Below are 21,119 nucleotides of genomic sequence, written 5' to 3'. Positions count from 1 at the left end.
TGATCAGAAGGTCTGCAGTGGCTTGATATAACCAGGTAAGAACAAAAAGCATTTGTGAGGAAATTATTGACATGAAAAACCATTACTGAAAAGATTTCCTACACTGATGAGAGTACTTCCCATTCCTTCCTGTGCTTTGTTTAGCTGCACTGAGAAGAACTACGAAGTAAGAGATCTGGGGAACATCCCTCTGGAACAGGGACACAGCTCTCAAATAAAGACAGTTATTTCCCACTAGTGAAACATTCAATTTATCCATTATGCACACACAATACCTTTATCTTTTTAATTTCAAAGCTTCTCAAAGCTTTGAGCAATAAAGGCTTAATGGCTACAAGGTATTTACAACAGCTGATACCAAGGAAGGACACAGATGTTCTGTACCTCAGAAAAAACAGCCTCCACCATGTACAAATTTCTCCATGTGCTTCTGGGACAATTCACTACTGACAGGTTTGTCTTCAGAATCTGGAAGAAAAAAAAACAAACCACAAGAAGCTGTTTGAGTTAGTCCCCTCTGTGTTGTTCTGCAGAGAGATAAATTAAAATACAACTTCAGAATCATCCTTCTCTTCCTCCAGGCTCTTACACAGGCTTTTTTGCCATGTTATGGCTCCTCACAGTCCAAATTTATGTGAGTGCATTTATGGTCAGAACAGGCAATCACAGTGTACCACTAAGCAACAGCAGTAAATACAGGTATCATGTTCCCCTTGGAAGGAGTAATTTCTGATTAGAGCTTCAAAATTCATCAAAAGAAACTGCTGTCTCTGTTTCATAACAAAGTACCTGTTACTCCTTTTAATATATATCCAAAGATGTATCCAAACCTCCTGGCAGACTCCTGTGAGGTGCAGTCCACCTTGTGCACTGACTCCATGGCATTTTGAGCCCTCATGCCACAAGGAAATAAACCTCTGTGGAGGCAGAATCCATATACAGCAGGTGCCAGAGAATCACCTGCTGCATACAGCAATATCCTTGACGTAGAAGTTGCCTCAGATTTACTCTGAACTCTGTTTTGAAACCTCTTCAGGCTGATTTTGGGGATTAGCAGCAAAGGAAATCCTAAAAATACAAAAGCGGGCTTATCAAGCTGGGGGAAAAAAAGCACTAAGATGTTTTTGTGACACAGGCTTCAGGATATGAATTATGCATCACCAAAAACTGACTTCAGTTTGGATGGGAGGAGGGAGATTTCTGTGCATCCAAATCCCAGCACAACGGGCACAAACTGCTCTGCAGGGAATTATGATGTGCATCCTGTAAAAAACATTATCAATCTGAGAACCCCACCCTCCTTTTTGCCTGAGTATTATTTTGTGTTAATTATGAGAACCTGAGGCAGAAATACCCTGCCTCAAATATGTAATAATAAATACCTCCTTGGAATCAGTCACCATCCATATCAGAGAGGGCTACTGAAACCATAAGGAAGCAGGAACAGCCTGGCTTCAGCCTCGCTCTATTTCTGTCCACATTCCCATCCCTGTGCCCATCACCATAGCAGCTCTTCAGTCCAACACCAACCTCTGGGGCAACAGAGGCAGGAAAACAGTGGGTTTTTTCCCAAAGGGATCAAGATTTGCTGGATAAAAGCAGCTGATGTTATATTTTAGCCACTGGACAGGACAGACATAAGGAACAATGTAATTCCCTGCTGACTGCCAGGGTATGTTAATGAAGATATGATAATGAAGTAGCCACCCACAACAAAACTCACTGTTGCTTGTCCATGTCTTTACATTACATAAACACTTTTTTTTCATTTCTACTGCTGCCTTACATATTTAAAAGTATCTCATTGGGATCCGGGAGAAAAACAATGACCATTAGGAATAAAAAAATAATATTTCTTCAGCTGAAAATAGTTCTTCTGACTGAAAGCTTTTGGGATCTAACAGCAATGAGCATCATTTTTAGCAACCACCCTGGCACTGTAGCTGTTATATAAGTTTCAATAGAAGTGCTAATCCCATCCCTGAGTAGAAATGTCCATCATGGAGCACTCCAAAGCTACACCTACTGTTTGTATCCTAGTGCCATGTGTTGTATCACAGCCACTTCTGTCCCTACAAAGTGAGCTCTTAAAACCAGGCACCCTTTAATGTTGTTGCCTCTATGCTTATCTCCAGCACTGGATTAATTTATGCTGCCCCAGGAATCATCATGGTAGTTTGTCTGTCAAAGGACCTGGAAAGAACTTCTCTTACATATCTTTTAAAAATAACACTAAACACCACGAAAACATTTATTAGTCTGTAATTTTTGTCTGATATAATACAAACTCAAGATTACTTTGGAAGACTCCACAATTACCGAAGAGGAAGTGAAATTAAAATTATCACACAGAAAAAAAGATAACAATTAAGAAAGATAGGAAACTCAATCAGACCACTTCAAGTTTTAACCTCAGCTGAATTCTTACGCCTCACAAGCACACTGCAGCGGATCTTTTATTCAAAGACAAATATTCTTTACTCCTCCCATCATGTATGACACTGCAAAAAAATCCTGAAATCCAAGCCAGAAATATTTTCAGAGTGAAACAAACCACCTCTGAACCTTTCCTTGTTATGCAAAAGAAGCACAACAAGGAATGGACGGGGACCTGAGCAAACTGGTCTAGTGGAAGGTGTCCCTGCCCAGGGCAGGGGGTTGGAACGAGATGATCTTTAAGGTCCCTTCCAACCCAAACCAGTCTGTGATTCTATGAAGCATAAATCAAATTTTTTTAAAGATAACCACTTCCTACATTCTGCTGCTGCGCGGTGACAAATATAATATACGCCAGATACATTTACACCACATATTTCACAGCAGGGAAAATAACCGACGCAGAGATCTTACTCCACCAATGTACTGGAAAAAGAAATTATTTACCTTTCAGTTTGCACAGATTTATGGACAGCTTTTCCCTCAAACAACACGTTCGTCCTTTGGCACATGCAGGACACCTTTGTGAGATCAGCACCTGGAATTTATAAAATGGTTTATGTAAATGCGCGTGTGCGCATTTCCAGTTTAGCTTCCCCTAAAAATACAAAAAAGTCACGTGGTTACGGTAAAGATAAAGATTTTAGGGACTGAGCAATGGCCTGTAAGCTGTGCTAGAGACTGGAAGAGCCAGGAGATGACAGGGATCTTCACCGCATGCTGAGCAAGGATCATCTGGATCAACTGGTGAGCATCTGGCAGGGCTGGAATCAATTACATCTGCACAACCACGCAGAGCTTAGAATATTTACTGATCCTTCCTCCTGAACTCCTGTTACTACTCAGTTTGTGCATGTGACTTCTGTTACAGGACAGTCACATCATCAAGAGAAAAGCAGACAATGTGCTTCAATAATAAACACTGATGCTGGCACACGCCATGGAAATCACAGAGCTAATCAGAGGACAACTTAAGGCTCCACATATTGAACACAGCCAAGCAAGAGATGGGAAAAGGGGCTGTTGGATTCTGAAAGTAATTCTGATTTATGGAATAGTTATTGCTCTGATCGACAACGGCTATTAAACATCTTTAGCTGCACCAGGAAAGCGTGTCCCTATCCATCAGGAAAACATAATGTGCACATATCCAATATTTGTCGTCTTATTAGTCTTCTCCCTGCAACTGGCTCCACCTGTTGAAGCTGCAAACAAGGTTAGCATCTCATAATTGGAGCATCGAAGCACAGCTGAAGTTCTGATTTGCCTTGAGAGCTGAGAAACTCAGCTTGTGCAGATTTTAAAGCTACTGCAGGTATTTACCTTCCCAATGATTTCCAAGAAAGGCAACTACTGTAGCAGGGCAGAGACCCTGTCATGGATCAAAACACACCAATCTAGAAGCTTCACATAAAACAGAATAAAATGAGTTTGGTTTCTAGTTTACTGCCTGAGGCAAAAAAGTGAGAACACACATAAAAGAATAGAAAGTATAAGGAATAATGAGACAATAAAACCTGATATAAGGGCAGATTAACAGCCCACTGGTCATTCTACTCTGGGCTGTATAGAAGGATATAGTTTTAAACCAGAGGTTTAAATAAAAAGGTATTTTTGTGGCATTTACAGAGGGCTGGCATGGGAGAAAGCTCCTTTCTGTCAACACTATACTGTGCTATCAACCCACATGTGTGCAGGCCACACAAACACCTTGCAAGGAAAACAAAATGAGGCACAGAGGTGCAGGTCTGAAACTTGAGTGCAGAGAGAGAGAAATCAAATCCATGTTTGCAAAGAAATCTGGGAAGAGGTAAGATGCAGAACGTGCACGGAGAGAATGTCACTGTGCACATCAGAAATATGATTAAGAAAGACCACAACCCCTGCCCCCAGAATTACAGACATCCATGCAGAATGGAATCTCCAGCTGGAAATAGGATTGATGATACTCAAAGTCTGACCAGTGAAAAAAAGGGAATGATGAAGAACTAGTTATAAGATTTGGTTAAGAAAAAGCAACTAGAAACTTCAAGGTTTCAAATGAATTCAAGGGGCAGATGTCAGTGTAGGATGGAATCACAGAAGGGAACACAAAACTGAAAATGACTGGTAGAACTTCCTACTTCTAAAAATCTGGCCATTACTAGACTAAGGAACGCTAACTAAACCTAAAGAAACACCAGTTATTTAGTCAGTGAGAGATTTCACCCTTTATCCTGCCAGCATTCCAGTTCTCCTGTTTGTAACAGACATACTAAGTTAATTCATCAATGACTAAATGAGTTCAGTTAGTTCATGGCATGTAATTAATTAATTCTCCTCTGTTAACAGGCACATCCTAATGTCACTTTGTACTATTTTGCAAATTCAATTTAATTTATTAGACACAATAAGAAAAAAGGGAATTTGAAGGCAGAAAACAAAACTGCAGCAAGGACAGATGCAAAACCTACGGAGATAATGCACAACATAAATACCATCTGGCAGCAAGGTCCCTTCCATGCCCAGCAGGGATGACTGTTCTGCATTAACTGTTTTGTGCTTACAACAGGTTTGGGATGATGGGTACAGGAATGTGGCAGCTGCCAGCCCGTGGTGGTATCCCCACAGCCATTTCCCTGCAGCTGGACTGGGTTCTCAACTTGCACTCCCCCCCTTTCAGTCCCTCACAAATAGTTTCATCAAGAAATTCTTTTTTCACAGAACTACTTTAGATTTCTTTGTGGTTTTAATAGTGGCCAAGGAAATTCACTCAAGATTATCCCCGTAATTCCTACTGTAGCCACTGTGAAGGTTAAAAGGATTAAACAGTCGAAGTGATGACTGGGATAATAAAGTATGTGCTATGTAACGCCAGCTGCACAGGCCTTGACAGAGCAAAGTCTAAGAAAAGACAGAAGAGAAAAGTCTTCAAACACAAAACCTGACAATCGCTTGAACGCGGTGCGTACATACACCTGGCATTCCAAAATCCAGCTGTAAAGCAGGAGCTGGGAGAGGAGCTCAAACAGGTGTGGGATGGTGGTGTCAGGCAGCATAGGCACCAGTGCAAAGGTGGGAGCAGCACCACGTTGGGTTGGGTCTGCCTGTCAGACACACCAACTCCTTCAGCCGCTTCCTTTCAGCACAGAGAGAAAACAGCAGAGACGCTCCCTCAGCCAAGGCAGGAAATCAGCTGAACCATCATAATGTGAATGGACTACAATTAAACCCTCATTACCAGAGAAACTAAGGTAGGTTTCCATCAATAACAAGCCCCTGTTGGTGTAGCACACACAGGACAGGAGCTTTGGGAAGGCCAGTCCTGCTGCTGAAGAAGGCAGTGAGACACGGCTGTCCTCAGATGGCTGCCTGAGGAGCATCTCTTTGCCATGAGACTGGGAGGCTGCAGGCATCATCCATGTGGCCTGTCTTGGTTCTGCCCAAATTTTGGTGGCATTTAGGTGCCTGAAGTCCAGACTGATAAAACTCTCTACTCAGTAGCTGCTGGGGCATCAGCACCTGTCATATCAGAGCCTGGTATTTCCTGCACAGTTGAAGGCGTCCCACCTGGAGCGAGGGAACCTGCCTCTCACTGAGACTCTGCTGCAATCTATTTAGGCAAAAAGCAGTCTGAACACCACCAAGTCCCCTCAAAGAACCTAAAATCCACCAGAAGCCATGCCAAAACCAGAGAACAAGGCTGCACAGGAGCACTAGTGCTCACTATCTTCACTGGACACAGAAGCACCCACATGGAAAGCAGGAGAGCCCCTTTCTATGCCTTCTCAGCCTTCAGCTTCACACTTGCCCTGGAAAACTGGAGCAGCACAGATCCAAGATGTGAGGCTGAACATTTCCCTGCATCAGCTGCGCAGCTCCTGAGCCTCCCTGTGCTCCCTGTCACACACACACACACCCTCAGAGCGACTGATGCCCAAACCTCAGTCTAATGCGTCCCAAGCAAGTTCCCTCTGGAGTGTCTCCCTCTCTGCAGACTATTTTGATTCCAAAATTCCATGACATCCACACCCCTGCCATCTTCATAATACCACAAGCGTCCCCCCAGCCTTTTCAGTCTCATTCTGTTCCATTCTGGTGGAAACTGAGCTCTGCCCTGTCATCCAACATTTTTTCACAGCACATGTAGGAAGTATTTCCTAATTCTGGCTCAAGCAGTTGGGCTCCACACCCAAGGGCAAAAATCCAGCACAGAGACATAAACTGGGCACCTCTGTGCTTCAGAAAAATTTAAAAACCAGCTCAGTACTGGATAAAGAGGGTGTATGTTGCATGTACAGGGGGACAGAGCTGAGCATCATTTTGATCTGAAGCTTAAAATACACAACCTTTCCAGGGCTACTTCTGTATTTCCATGGAAAACTGGTAATATTCTTGAATAAAATGAGTAATTAAAAGAGTTTTTAAAGGGCTTACAAGGATAGCAACACAGGGAGAAGACAAAACTGACTGGGACTACACCACAGCACTGCAGTAAGACAAGGAATGACTATGATTATGCTTGAGGTACTGTAATTTAGGAGAAACTGTAGCAGAACTGTTACAGCAGCTTGCTAATTCTATTACTAATCCTTACATCACACTTTCCAGACTCCTTACGGATTTCCCTCCTAACAGCCTCTGCTTTATCAGAGTTTTTTTGGCAAAAGAAATTACAGTAACTTATGCTACGAGTGAGTAATTGTGTCAGGGGGTTGGTAAGGAATATTCACTTGCATTTCCAGACTGGAGCAGCCCTCTGCTTACTGTGCTCTCTCCACCATCAATCTTAAACAGCCTTCACCCTGCCTTCAGGGCCATGAAAGTTATATCAGGTTTCCAGTTAAGGTGAGGATAATGTGTATCCGGTATGAATGTGACAGGATAGGCGAAACCACCTAAAAATAACTGAAGTCAACATGCAAACTGCACTCTACAGATCTGTAAAATACTGTACAGATCTGTAAAATAGTACAGACTCAAAGCAAGAAGTCAGACCATAGGAATACAGATTATAAAACTGTGAAAATTCATTTAAAGCTGTATAATTAAGCCCACACAACAAATACTTCTTTTTCTTCTCTTAAATATATCTCCCTCATTTCACATGTCAATATTACTAATAAACTGCCTTGTATCATTGCCCATGGCTACAAAGCCCCTTCTTTAAACACCCCAGTCCCAGATATTTTCAGATGTAAAGGAATGGAGGGGGAGGATTGGTGACAATGCCCCAATTGAACTTGCATTTTTTTCTCCCCAAATCCAGGCTACTGCATCCTAAAAGAGAGATGCTGAGCCTATCTGCTGCATCACTTCTCTGAATCCCTGCCAGCACTATCTGCTCTCTGAAATCCCCTGTGGAGATTTCCAACACACCGTGAGCCCTGCACAGCTCCGCCTCTGACCCTTCCTGTTTGGGACTCCTGAGCAATGGGCTTTATCTCATTAATTCAGTGTTTTTTAGGAAACTACTTTTTCCTGCCAGTTTTTAAACCCAGAGGAATTTTCTAGATGTGCAGTGACAGCGCATGAGTAATAGCTCCCTCATTAAACTACCAGGGAGTCATAAAACAAAACAAATTGTTCAGCTTCCCAGTGTTTTTCCGATTTGCTTTCCCTTTCCAAGCCCTGTAGTGTTCACAAACATCCAAACTATCTAAGTGACGTCATTTCTAGTCAGAACCCTTAAAGGAAACAACACATCCTTTGCCTGTTGCTCAATACTCTGCTATTCTTGCAAGTCATTTATTTGTGCCCCAGAGTAGTTTCAAGTCGCTTTATTTGTTTAAATCAAGACCCAGCTGTGCCCACATGAAACATATACCTCCAAAATCTGACATCAAAAAGTCATCTGGCACGAGAGAAGGAGATGGGTCACGTTTGCTGCTGCTGGTAACAGGTTCTTTATCCCATTTTGAAACCTGGGAGTCACAACTATACAACATCACATAGTGATTCAAGGAATACTCTGAACAGCCACAATTTCTACAGTGCTCTGTGAGAACGAGAGACAAGACCTCAGTCTCCTGTGTTTCTGTTCAGGATGAAGAACAAGATATCAGAACAAGACACCAAACGCAGCCCTGGGAGGTCAACATGTTTGACAATATTTGTATTTAATATATAATTTGGTAAGACCACAGGAGTGGTAACACAACTATCATGGTTTTCAGAGCAATCCTTTAAGATGCACATGTAATTTTCATGTTACAGATAGCAAAGGAAGGATTCAGTAAAGTCAAAGGTGACCTGAGTTCAGCGTTTTTACTGAAGAATGTGGCTTACTTCAGGAAAACTTCCCTTCCTTTTGCCTGAATAAATTGCGGGAACCACAGAATGAAAACCATTTCAGACAGCCTGAACATCTCACACCACTGAGATTTTAATTCCATTTTTTAATGAGCAGCAGAAAGCAAAGGAATGAGATAAACTGAGAGCTCCAGACCACAGTTCCCAACACATTTGGCAGTGGTGAGGAGACCCATCACATGTACCAAGCTCACTGACCTTGCAGATTTCTCCATGACTAGAAAACCAGCTGGATGCTTATTCCCTTTTAGATGGAACTGCTAGTACCTTGTGCTCAGCCTATCTCCAAGTCAATGGTTTTGATGCTGAGGAAAAATCTGCAGCTTTAAATACCCATCTGAGACAGACAGAAGAGTGATTAAAGTCAGGGAGAAACTGCTTGAGCAAAACGTGAGCGGAGACCCCAGCCCAGAGCCTCAGGGATGTTCAAGAGCCTCACTGATAATGATTTCACTACGAGTTAGGTATTCAAACACCCCTAAGGACACAGGCTGTCAGAATTTGCCTCTTTACACTGCTTTATAATTGGCAACAAAGGTGGGAACAACTTGCCAGCTTTGCTTGTCAGATCATCCTTACGACAGTGTGCGGAGGTACCGATGAGAAAGGGGGATTTCGTCAGGACTGAAATACATTGCAGACACCGTGGCAGATGGCACTGGGTGAACTGAAATGGAATTGAAAAGTTCAGAGTATTTTAGAGAAGGTTCATTTAAGATGAAACGAGGTAACAGCTTAAGAAATACAGAATAGTGAAGAGAGACAAAAACGTACTCCTCTTCATCCTTCTCCTGACGTGTGGAGAAGCTCAATGAACCAAAATGATTGTAAATATTTTGGCATTTACATTATGGCCATAATTAAACACTGACTTGTCCTGATACACTGGCACCTGCACAGACATGCAGCCCCCACTATCCTGCATGGTCTGCAGTCCAAAGGGTGAGGAAATCTCTCGTGGCATCTGTTTAAATGCAAAACTCAGGTGAAGGAGGGACCTCAAAGAACAAGCTGAACCCAAGACTGGCAAAGGGTTAAGAAATTAATTCTTTGGATAGATAATCTAAACATCCAGCATTATTGGATTAATTAGTATGAAAGAGAAAGAATAAACCCCTGAATCTTCAGCTGTCCTCTATGAAGGGCCCATCACCTCTCCCCAAAGTCTTTGGTACTGGTGTTGTTAGAGATGCTACTGGAATGGGCATATCACAGGTCTGAGACTCTGCTGATCCCCTGCCCCTGAGCCACAACTCAGCTCTGCAGTTCAACATTTCAGAGACAAGCCTGCTACTGAGGCAGAGTTTGGACAGCATTCCCAAAGCCGCAGGGCCCATCAGGCCTGCGGGTAACTCCTCATTAAAAGAAGCAACAAGAAACAAAACCTCAACCTCTTTTCCAGGCAGTGAATGACACCAGCATGAGACTGACAACTTTCAGGATGAGGTCACCTCCGTTTCCCTTCAGAAATGAAGCTGGCAAGTACAATTAACAATAATTAAAAACTCCTTTCACAAAGGGACACTACACTTTTATTATCTCTGTTGAAGCCCAATCAAAAGCATCACAATGGGCTTGTTGATTTTTTTTTTAAACCAAGACACGATAAAAGACAGAAAGAAACTGGCAATTAAGAACAGAAACCCCATTTTCTTAGGTGCTGTAGTATTTTGGCTCAAAATACATATTATCCCCCACTTCCCTAGAAGAATAACTCAGTACTTACTAGTTAGCTATGGTAAAACATAACCAAAAATTCTGATTTACAAAGAAAAAGCAGCTTAATGGGTAAATAAAAGTATTCATGACACTGAAACTTATATGGGAAGTGCAAGCAACAAGCTGTTATCACGTTCATGAAAAGTTACTGGCTTTGGGTATAATGATTTTCTTCTGCACAGAGTCTGAGCTGCACAAATACATTAACTTCCTTTGTATACCAATTTACTATTAAAAAAGAAAAAATATATCAGAGCCAAACCCCATCCATGCATTCTGCTGCAATAATAATTTTATAAACCCTTTAAAATGTTTTTATTTCTGTTGTGGACATTAAAGGTCTCGCTGCTCTTTATCAGGGAAGATACTTTTGCTATTGGTGCCTCTCCCCAGAACTGCCAGACCAGATTTACCAGCAGAGCTTTAAGGTGCAGATTAAACCTTGGCAACTGGCTCTCACCCAGGAACTCGAGTGCTTAAATCACTCCTAAGTGTGATTACTTTTGAAAGATTTAGTGTTATAACCCCGAAGTGACCCTGCTGCTGTGCAGTGCACACTAGGCTCCCAAGTAATCTGAGCGGCATCGGGCACACGGGTCCTGCTCTCCCAGGAGCTCGGGTGAGTGATTTTCCCAATACGGTGCCAATTTTAGGACAGAAGGGAGTGAGACGTGAGGGGGTTAAGCATGCAGGAATGGAGGGTGAGCCGTGCAGCAGGTGGTTTGGCAGCAGGAAGCCCACCTGCCCCCAAAGCGATGCCCGCCGGACGAGGAGCAGTGCCAGCCCACAGCCCGGAATAGCAGCGGGGCCGGCAGAAGGGAAGGAAATGCACAGTCTTAGGCAAGAGGTTGCCTCAGTTTGAACACATCAGCAGTTGAAGGCTGAAGGTTTACCAAGGGCCTGAGCCCACAAATCCCCACTGGTACCAAGGGTTGTGACTCTAGAGGCCAAGGGCCGTGGACCAAGGAAGGATGATGTGGCACAATCCCTTCATTCTGTCACTGCCACTTCACAGACAAGCCCTGAGAGTAAACAGGGAAGTCACGTGGCATCTGTAGTGTCATGCAGTGACTTCCTGAGTGTCACCCGGGCTTAGAACATCGCCTGCAACATCCCTCATGCCACAGAGTGTCTGCAAAAATGGGAACCTCTAAGCACCTCCTATCACCAACACCCATCTCCTCTCTGCCATCCTCCATGACTCAGGAATCCGTTTCTGGATGCTGCCGCGCATTTCCCACTTCCTTTCCCTGCAGTGCACATAACAGAAACGAAGCTGAGTGCTGACACAGTAAGTAGATTGATTGCAGTATTTTGCTTTTTGGACTGAGTCCCAATTTCAGTCTGATCTGGTTCTCAGATAGGAGGTTGTACATTGTCACGGCGTTTGTAAGAGCGGTTGCTACACTGATTCCACGAGATAGGCGAGGCTCTGCATCTGCATATCAGAAAGGCTGATCGTGCACGCTGCAGATGCATCAAATTTTCTCAGAATAATAAACTGGAGACACACTGAAAACAATATGGAAATCATTTGATGGGCCTCTTCCAAACACGCTGATATAAATACAGGTCAAATTTGCAAAGAGTGTTCAAATTCACATCGTTATGTTTTGAAAGCAATTTGAAAAGCAAAGATTTTAGAGAACAAGCCTGGGAGACAGCAGATTTGGATTGGTTTCTCCTATTACTACACCAATGACCGTGGACCATGCCAGGGAAAAACTCAACTTTCCATCAACTACTCAAATAAACAGGTAAAATTTTCCCAGTGCTCAGCATCCAGAAGATGTCACTGCAAGCTGGAATTAAGCACACAGGTACTGTCTGCTGCCTGGCACGTTGAAGATCATGTCTTTTAAAGGATGGTTATACATTTAAAACAGAGATTTATTAATCGCAAGCAGCTCAGAAGCTCATTTTCCTACCTACTGTAAAACCAACAATTCACTGTCCCTTTTCTTTGACACTGTTTTATTACTTCAATTCAAGAAAGAATGCAGCCTTGCTAACACACAACTTCTGACAGGAATTCACACCTATGATATCACCCTGATTTGTTCTGCACATATTTTAGACCAAAAACCCTACAGCTTCCAGACATCTCCCGAAGGACAGAAGGAAGAAGGTCTTCAGACCCCTCACTATGTGTCAGTTGCTCAGCATTTCTTCTAGTAAATGAACCATGACCTCTTTAAGCAGACAAATTGCCTGTCACAAATATATTGGTTCTACCAGACTGAGTAAGACAGACAAACAGTGAAAACTTACTTCTGGTGATAAATAACAAGCTGCTTTGAACTATTTTTTTCAGACCAGAATTGCAAATTAAGAAGTCCATGCAAAGCCTCCACCACAAAGGACAGAAACATGTAAAAAGGGTGCTGTGAACTTTAATACAAAGGTGTGTGACGTATATTCCAGACTAGAACCATTAGAAAAATGTTATTACACGCACATATTTTTAATATTAGGCAAATAAGACATCTTGGATGCAGCCCCAGTCTTAGGGCAGCGATCACAACTGAAATGCATGGCTGATTGTAGGGAAAAAATTAAAAAATATTCAGACAAAACCACAGAATCACAAGGGATGGGTGATGTATTTTTTACCACCCTCCTTGCCCTTCCTCCTTGCAACGTTTTAAATGGCTTCAGCATGTTAAAAAAAAAAAACACAACCAAAAAACACACACACACAAAAAAAATCTTACTTCTTGAAGCTGTCTGGTTGTTTTTCTACAGTCACTATCTCAGCATTACAAAGCCAATACAGCCACGAACTGCTGCTTTCTGGTTTACTGGGATCAAGGGAGTGGTTCCCTTCACTTTCTCTTGAGCAACAAACAGACAACCTCTGGGTATTGAAAGTATTAGAAGATGGTATCTCCAGAATTAAAATCTATTTTGTCACAGCAGGAAACAAGATAATATGTACAGACTTCAGGGAGCCCCTGTAACAGCCTTCCAGGACCTGAAGGGGCTCCAAGAGAGCTACAGAAGGACTTTGGACAAAGGGCCTGGAGTGAAAGGACAAGGGGGGGATGGCCTTAAGCTGAAGGAGGGTAGAATTAAGATGAGATATTAGGAAGAAATTCTTTACTATAAGGGTAGCGAGGCCCTGGCACAGGTTGCCCAGAGGAAGCTGTGGCTGCCCCATCCCTGGAAGTGTTCAAGGCCAGGGTGGATGGGGCTCTGAGTAACCTGGGATAGTGGAAGGTGTCCCTGCCCCTGGCAGGGGGTTGGGAATGGATGATATTTGAGGTCCCTTACAACCCAGAGCATTCTATGACTCTGTGCCTTCAGCCAGCCTATATCAATGATGTGCTTAAAACAGGAGCTGAAGGGTTCAGAGCTCTCCGGGGTACAATTAAGTGAAACAAGCCAAGCCAAAGGGATGAATTTCTCATCAACACATCTTTAATCATGTTGTTCAAAACTTTCTCCATAGCATCTAAAATAAACTGCTCTCTTATGCAATCTCAACCCTTGAAAAAGTTAGTAACCTCCACTCCTGTAGTATTTTCCTGCACCTGCCCCTACAGGTAATAAAGGATTAGAGGGATCAGAATTGAAATGTTTAATAAATTTTGGTTTTTTTCTGCTCGGTGAGAAGCTCATTTCTTATTCTTAACATGAAAGGAGCGGCTGTGTTAGAGGGGGGAAAAAAAAAAGGAAAGAAAAACAACATAATGAAAAGGAAGCACACACCCATATGGAAAAAAATGGCCAAAGATGAAGCAAACTTAGTGCAAATGCTGTGCAACTGTGTCACTGACAAAAACAAACTATTAATTAACCAGATGGAAACGTCAAGGTTTTCATTCCTGTGTACTCTCAGAATCTGTCCACACTTCCATGGAGGTCTCATGCTGCTCTTATCACTGTTGAGATAAGTTTTAGAATCAAGCATGAGTAAATAAACTTCTAGGTAGGACTGCAATCGTAAATATTCTACCCATGTCCCTGCAAACCCACAGATGGCAACTGAGAGCAGAGTTTTTGACACAGCAGTTACAATTCCTGCAGTTCCCAAAGCACAGGCAAAGCACGTGTAAACACTACCAGGATCTCTGCTTATGTAAGGAATGCAAATCTGGGGCTTTGACAGATCTACAACCCAACAGGTTTGTATTAAACATACCCACACATTCCTCTGGATTTTGTTGTGCACAGTTACTACAGCATTTGAACATCAGCAAGGGATTTGCCCCGTTTTAATGGTAAGAAACACCTGCCTAAGTACAGCAAATTGTTTCTGGATTTGTCTTGTATAAAAAAAAAAAAAAAGAAGAGTAAACACTGACTACTGCACGAGCTGGCTTGGTTGCAGTTCCAAGCTTTTTGGGAAATTTAGTTTGCAACAGGTGACCACATCCAAGACGAGGAAGATTTCACAAAGATGCTCCGAGGTCTGGAGCATCTCTTGTATAAAGGAAAGGCCAAGAGAGCTGTGGGTGTTCAGCCTGGGGAAGGGAAAGCTCTGGGGACACCTTAGAGCCTAAAGGGGCTCCAAGAGAGCTGCAGAGGGTCTTTGGACAGAGGCATGGAATGACAGGACAAGGAGGAATAGCTTTACACTCAAAGATGGTAAGTGTATTTCAGGTATTAGGAAGAAATACTTTATTGTTGGGGTGGTGAGGCACCTTACCTGGCTACTGATGAAAATATGCAGAGACTGGTCTCTAGTAGGACTTTCCAGGACAACACTGCATGTAAAGTTATTCCTTAATAAATAAACATCTTTCTGGCAGCTAAGGTAAGGCCTGTCACTTCCTGCAGCCATTCACCTCTATTTGGGCTTCAAAAGGACCCGCTCTATTACAATAAATATTGAAAATCTACCATGCACTAACTTAACTAACTTAACAGGAGAGCAGAGCCCTTACCTTAAACATCAGCCTGACTGTACCTGGCTACAGAGAGGTCACAGCTGGGGCTGTAACTCTGCCATAGTAATTACAAACAGGTTTGGATTAGTCATGGTGAACTATGTCCAGCCTTAGAGCATTTATAGTAAAAGTTCCTAATAAAAGCCTCCTCAGTCAAGGCCTGATAACGATTTAAAGTTACTTTACCTTCCCACCTCGTTCACTAAAATGAAAGGAACTTCAAGTCTGGGACATGTCTTTATGCTGATGCATTGCAGATTTGTAATCCCAGCATATCCCTCATCTTCATTCCTTTTATTTGTCAGGTAACTCTTTCCTCCTGCAGCTCTTGGGTCATTTCAGCTCCTGGGAATGACCGCTACAAACTGCAATGATCCAGACAGACTAAAAGTCTCTGCTGTGCTTCACCCTGCCTTCTCTGTGACTTTGTTAGAGCCAAAAAAACCTGCAAATAATAATGGTGGTCTTACACACTTCTGGAGGAACAGCAGCCGAATGCAGCCAGCTGACCAAGGTGAGGATTACTGTTTACTGCACAGTGGAGTTCAGGCAGAGTAAATCATGTGCCATCCAAACCAGCTCAAAAAAGCAAGAGGTGTGGAGGGCCTGTGTGCTCACCTGCACAACCCACAGTCCCTGTGGTAGCACTGGCTATTCTTCCCTCTGCATGTCTCGAGGAGGGTGGTTGTTCCCAGTCTTTCAGGTATCCTCAGAGAGCCGGCCCACAGCGCTACTCCAACTTTTCACTACATACCTACCCATGTACTCACCCCCTCCTACCTCCTCTCTCACTTGCCAGTCTAATTACCCGCCCACTCACACTTTCCCTTACTCACTCCGTAACCCACCCATTTATTTACATGTTTCTCATTCATCTCCCTGTTTGGTTACACAACCTGAGCCTCAAACACCTTCAAATCCACTCACCAAGAGTAACTTTGCCTCCCATGATCCGCCCGTCGTCGCCTTTCTCATCCACATCCCTACCCTGCATCCAGCTTCCCAGAGTCTGAGGGAAGGACAGCTTACTGCTCCATGTTCCCCATGCCCATGAGGTCAAGTTCTCCATGCCAAATCTCTGCTAAACTCTCTCCTGCCATCCCTTCTGGATGAGCCAAATGTTTTCTTCCAACACAGTGAGGATGGCTGGCTGGGAGAGGGAATGGGCAGTGCTGGCCCTGCCTCTCCCAGATCCAGATGTGCCGTGTGTGTCTCCAGCAGGCACCCAACACACACACACTCTGCAAAAACCCTGGTTTTGGAGGCTTCCAACCCAAGCCCCTCATCCTCTGGGTTACTCTCAAAGGAAGAACAGAGGTAATCCTTCCAGAACCAGTGGAGAGCTGGGGTAAAGGTGCTGGATCATGACCAGAGGGGCAGCTCCAAAGGGACTGGCTCAGCGTGGCAACATGCCAGCTCACACTAACCACCCTGTCTCTCTCTCAGGGGGTGATAGCAAAAAAAACCAGCTCCTCTGTCCTTTTTATAGCCACCGAGTGTTTGTTTGGAGGGGATACTGATCTGGCTTTTAGTGGCCCAGACTTTTGAGACAGCCGTGCTTGGGCACCCAAAGCTTCTGGTAGTGAAGACCAAGCCCTGAGGAAGAAACAACAAACAAGCGAAACCCCAAATCCCACAGAAACAAATAAAACTATAAAAAGAAACAATAGTTACGGAGTGGAGAATGTGAATGGAAAGCTGGGATGGGGGGGTTGGGGAAGACTCCAGTAACTACACTGCAACTTCCACTATTTCTGTCACTAATAGAAAACTGATTTTTTCAGTGTCCCTGTAATGCCCTCTGCAGACCTTGCCTGCACGCATCGCTTCCCCGCAGTTTAAATGCTGCAATGGAGCTGAAAAACACTTAAATTATATCTCCTCCATATAAAAACATTTTCATTTCCAATTCAAATTGGCCTTTTCAGGTAATTTTCAACAATTTCTCAAATGACACCAGAACAGACAACTCTTATACTACAATAAAATATGCGTCTGAGAAATCATACTATTAGCAGTTCAGTTTAAAACCTATCTTCAATCAGTAGAATTTTCCCAAATTCTGAAAAACTGAACATGAAGCACTTAAGATAAGTGACACATTTAATATTCAAGAGCACATAATACTATTCCACTCATATTTACGGGCTGTTAACACCACACAGAGAATTAGTGAGAGATGAGAACGCAGACTTGAAATAATACGGTGAAATAAAGAAATGGAAAAATTTAGGGCAAATATTAGGCAAAGAGAAATCTCGCCATCGACCTTTGTGGAAAAGATTCCAGAAGATCAAAGTGGAAGGTCAAATTCTTAGAGTATCTCTAACCATAAACTGCAGGGAGAATAAAACCACCCAAAACCACGCAGCAGAAAACATGTACTGGCAAGACGATGGTCTGGATGATCTAATGCACTTTCCATCTCTAACATCTCTGATTCTGTAATTCCGCAGGAGCTCTTAACAGAGGGCTGGCCAAATTCTGCAGCAACTCAATCATCTGATTAGTGTGTGGTAATCAAAGTGTTCAATTAAAAGCAGGCCCTCTTAGCTGGGTGTTGTAGCCGGTGGTGCCAGCAGAGAGCCTGATGTGACTGGAAGCCGTGCAGTAATAATGACAGGGTTGTGGGGAGCTCTCCTAAACAGGCAAACCAGAATTTAAGTAATTAAAGAGACAATCATCATCTTTCCTGCAAAATGCCCAGGGTGAACTTTTGACAGCGGATTTGATAATGCAGAGTTCAACTCTGTCAATTTATGCATGCAAATAACTTCGCTCGTACGTGCGAGCGAGCGCCGGGGTGGTTGGATCTATATTATACGGCATTTTTAACTATTTACTCCTGATTTGCGTGCTGAGAAAATCTCCCCTTAGGGTAAAATACCAGATTGTTCCTCAGATCATGTGCTTTGTTTGCTATTTTCAAGTTGTTAGGTAAGCACACACGCGGAGGGAAGAAAGCGCAGAGGGGCACACGGCACGAGCGCGCCTCTGATGTTCAAAGCACGTTGTATGAGAAAAACGGACTGTAACAATAAGAAGTTGGAAAATAAAGATTGAGAGAAAAATGCAAAAGAAGAGGAAAAAACTCCAAAGCAGAGGAGCAGAAAGCAGAGGCGTGCAGGAAGATAATCCTCTCCAACATGCTGAAATGTCCTGTGCCTGCTGGAAGCTGACTGCCTGAACCATCACTGCCCTGAAACCTATGGTAGGGAAATGGGTTTGGGTGTGTTTTTGCCTTTTTTTTAGCCCAGCCAATGGAAATTCTACCCTGACTCTGAGTAGGCGTGATCTGTGGGATTATAAACAAAGGCAAATTTGGGGGAAAGTATGAGCAGAAGAACAGTTTGTGATGCTGTTTGGAAAAGTGACAGTTTGATAAATGCCACAAGCCTATCAGGTTCTATTAAGTTTATTTCTATACCGTTTATTTACATCAGTAAGATTTAAGGTTTAGACTGGACATTAGGAAGAAATTTTTGATTGTGAGGGTGGTGAGGCCCTGATACAGGCTGCACAGACAGGTTGTGGCTGCCCCATTCCTGGAAGGGTTCAAGGTCAGGTTGGATGGGGCTCTGAGCAACATGGTTTAGTGGAAGGTGTCCCTGCCCATGGCAGGGGGGTTGGAATTAGATGGTCTTTAAGGTCCCTCCCAATCCAAACCATGCTGGGATTCTATGATCTATGACTGGAAACTTCAGTAAGGGATGGACTCCTCTTTGCTGCCACACGATGTTATTGACCCTGTTCTTAAGTTCTTTGACTCTGAACAGAAAACAGAAATAAAAAGGAGTGCATGGAATACTCATGTACTAAAATCCAGATACCAAAGGAAATCAGGAAAGACTTACAAATCAACAGATTGCTTGTTTTGGAGAGCAAAGTTAAATTAGCTCTTCCTTGAGCTCCACTGTGATGAAGGGAAAGGGGAGGTGAGGTTTCCTGAACAGGTTGAACTAAACTTCACGCAGGTGTCACTGAAAGTGACAGTCTCACCTCCTCCTTCGCTTCTGGCCATGAGTTCCTGCTACCTCCCCATCAGCACTAGCAGCCAAGCCATGAGATGGAGCAGTTCTCATTTCTCAAAAGAAAAGAAACAGAGAAGAAAAATCTCTTTTTTCCAAGCAGATCAGCAAAGTTGAGCTGGCTCGCCCCAAGGCCACGTGGTCATCAGCGGTGACCAAGAAAGAAGCAGACTCTGAAACCACATGTGAAACCTGCAGAGCAGGTAAACTCTGCTCACGCTAAAATATCAACGGCAAAACGACATCCAACAACCACTGCAACCTAAAAACATGTCCACAAAAGACAATACTGTCACCTTTAAACGGTAATCCAGTGGATAAGAGCTCACCTGGGAAGCTTGGGTACTTTTCCCAGGGCTGGGCACTTTTCCTCCTGCAGATCCCACCTCCTACAAAGTCCTTGGACCAGCAGACTTGAAGCAGAGCTTGGGCTGAGGCTGCTTTCTGCCCTCCCCCTGGAGCCAGGCCAGCTCACAGAGGAATTCAAAACTCACAAAGCCATAATGAGAAAGCCCTGGAGGGCAAGTATGACTCCATGGGAAAGAGACTCCCAGGAGAAGGGGTAGAGCCCTATATTCTGGTCCCTTCTCCAGGAACTGCTCATGCCTACTGCACTGAAGATGAGATAAAATGTATACATAGCTCCTTTTATACTAAATCTTCAAAAATACATCCTATGAGCTATGTAAACACACCTAAGAGCCAGTGAGAGCTTTGCCCTAACAGGAGAGCAGCATATTCCTACCCGTATTCTTGGAAGTATTTTTATATTTGGTGGATAAAAGCAAATCAAAGAGCAGAGCTGAGATCTTCCCAGTTATGACTCACTTCTGCCAACCTCATGTTTTGGCAACAGAACTGCACATACACTCTCACCTGAGCCTGTAATAACAGGTCATATGGGGAATTTCTGTAGCTGCCTGGGTTCTTAAAGATACAATTCAGGTGCCCAAACTCGGTTAGAAGTGAAAACTGCCTGCTAATGTCCATTTACTGCATCAGGGAACCCTTAAGTCCCAGCATGGGATGGGCAGCACTGCCCAGAGGTGTCCCAGTTTGGCAGCAGACATATATCCAGCTCTGGATGCCCCATCCCTGGAAGTGTTCAAGGCCAGGTGGGATGGAGCTCTGAGCAACCTGAGACAGTGGAAGGTGTCCCTGCCCATGGCAGGGCGTTGGAACTGGATGATCTTTAAGGACCCTTCCAACCCAAACCACTCTGTGATTCTCTGATTACCACTCCAGTGGAGCGATGGAAGAGGAAGCGCTCCTCACTCCTTTCTTCCAGGTCCAATTTTGAGCTCACCATTTCCTACACAAACTTCAGCTGCAAGCTCTGCACTTGGATAGCTACGGGCCATAAAAAAAAACCTGAAAAAATTTACAAAACAAACAACTGCCTGTGAACTTCCACACGGGAATCCCTCAGACATGAGTACAAATCAACACTAACAAAACACTGCTCAGAACCAAAACATCAAGGACTGTGTTGGTTTAGTACAAAACATCACACAACAAACCTGTGCATCCAATTTTGGACTGTGTTAAGTTTTAATTTATACGAAATTTATGGTTTGTGTTCCAAAAGCTGTTATTTATAATAAAGACTTTTTGTTGTTGTTATTGATTTTTGTTTGTTTGCCTCGTTTTTAAAAAAAAAAAATCAAGACTTTCACTAACTAATGTAAGAAGTAATATTCTGCTCCTGCAACAAAATGCTGTTAAAGTTACCTCCATGTGCTGCCTTTTTTTT

The 21,119-nt window shown here is 43.4% G+C and overlaps 1 long non-coding RNA gene across 3 annotated transcripts in view; it reads right to left on the bottom strand.

The window, feature by feature from the left end:
• The window catches only part of LOC108641511, an 80,731-nt gene that overhangs the window by 3,037 nt on the left and 56,575 nt on the right, over nucleotides 1-21,119 (bottom strand). For all 3 annotated transcript variants that reach the window (XR_001922033.1, XR_001922032.2, XR_001922034.2), the window contains 2 exons: nucleotides 2,884-2,974; nucleotides 385-468 (listed from right to left, as the gene is read on the bottom strand). This is a non-coding gene — a long non-coding RNA (uncharacterized LOC108641511). The remainder of the gene's footprint in view (nucleotides 1-384; nucleotides 469-2,883; nucleotides 2,975-21,119) is intronic.

Source organism: Manacus vitellinus, unplaced genomic scaffold (genome assembly GCF_001715985.3).
Source record: "Manacus vitellinus isolate BGI_N305 unplaced genomic scaffold, ASM171598v3 scaffold_65_pilon, whole genome shotgun sequence".
Taxonomy (NCBI): Eukaryota; Metazoa; Chordata; class Aves; order Passeriformes; family Pipridae; genus Manacus; species Manacus vitellinus.
Note: the sequence above shows the minus strand (reverse complement) of the source record. Positions and strands in the feature narration are given on the sequence as shown.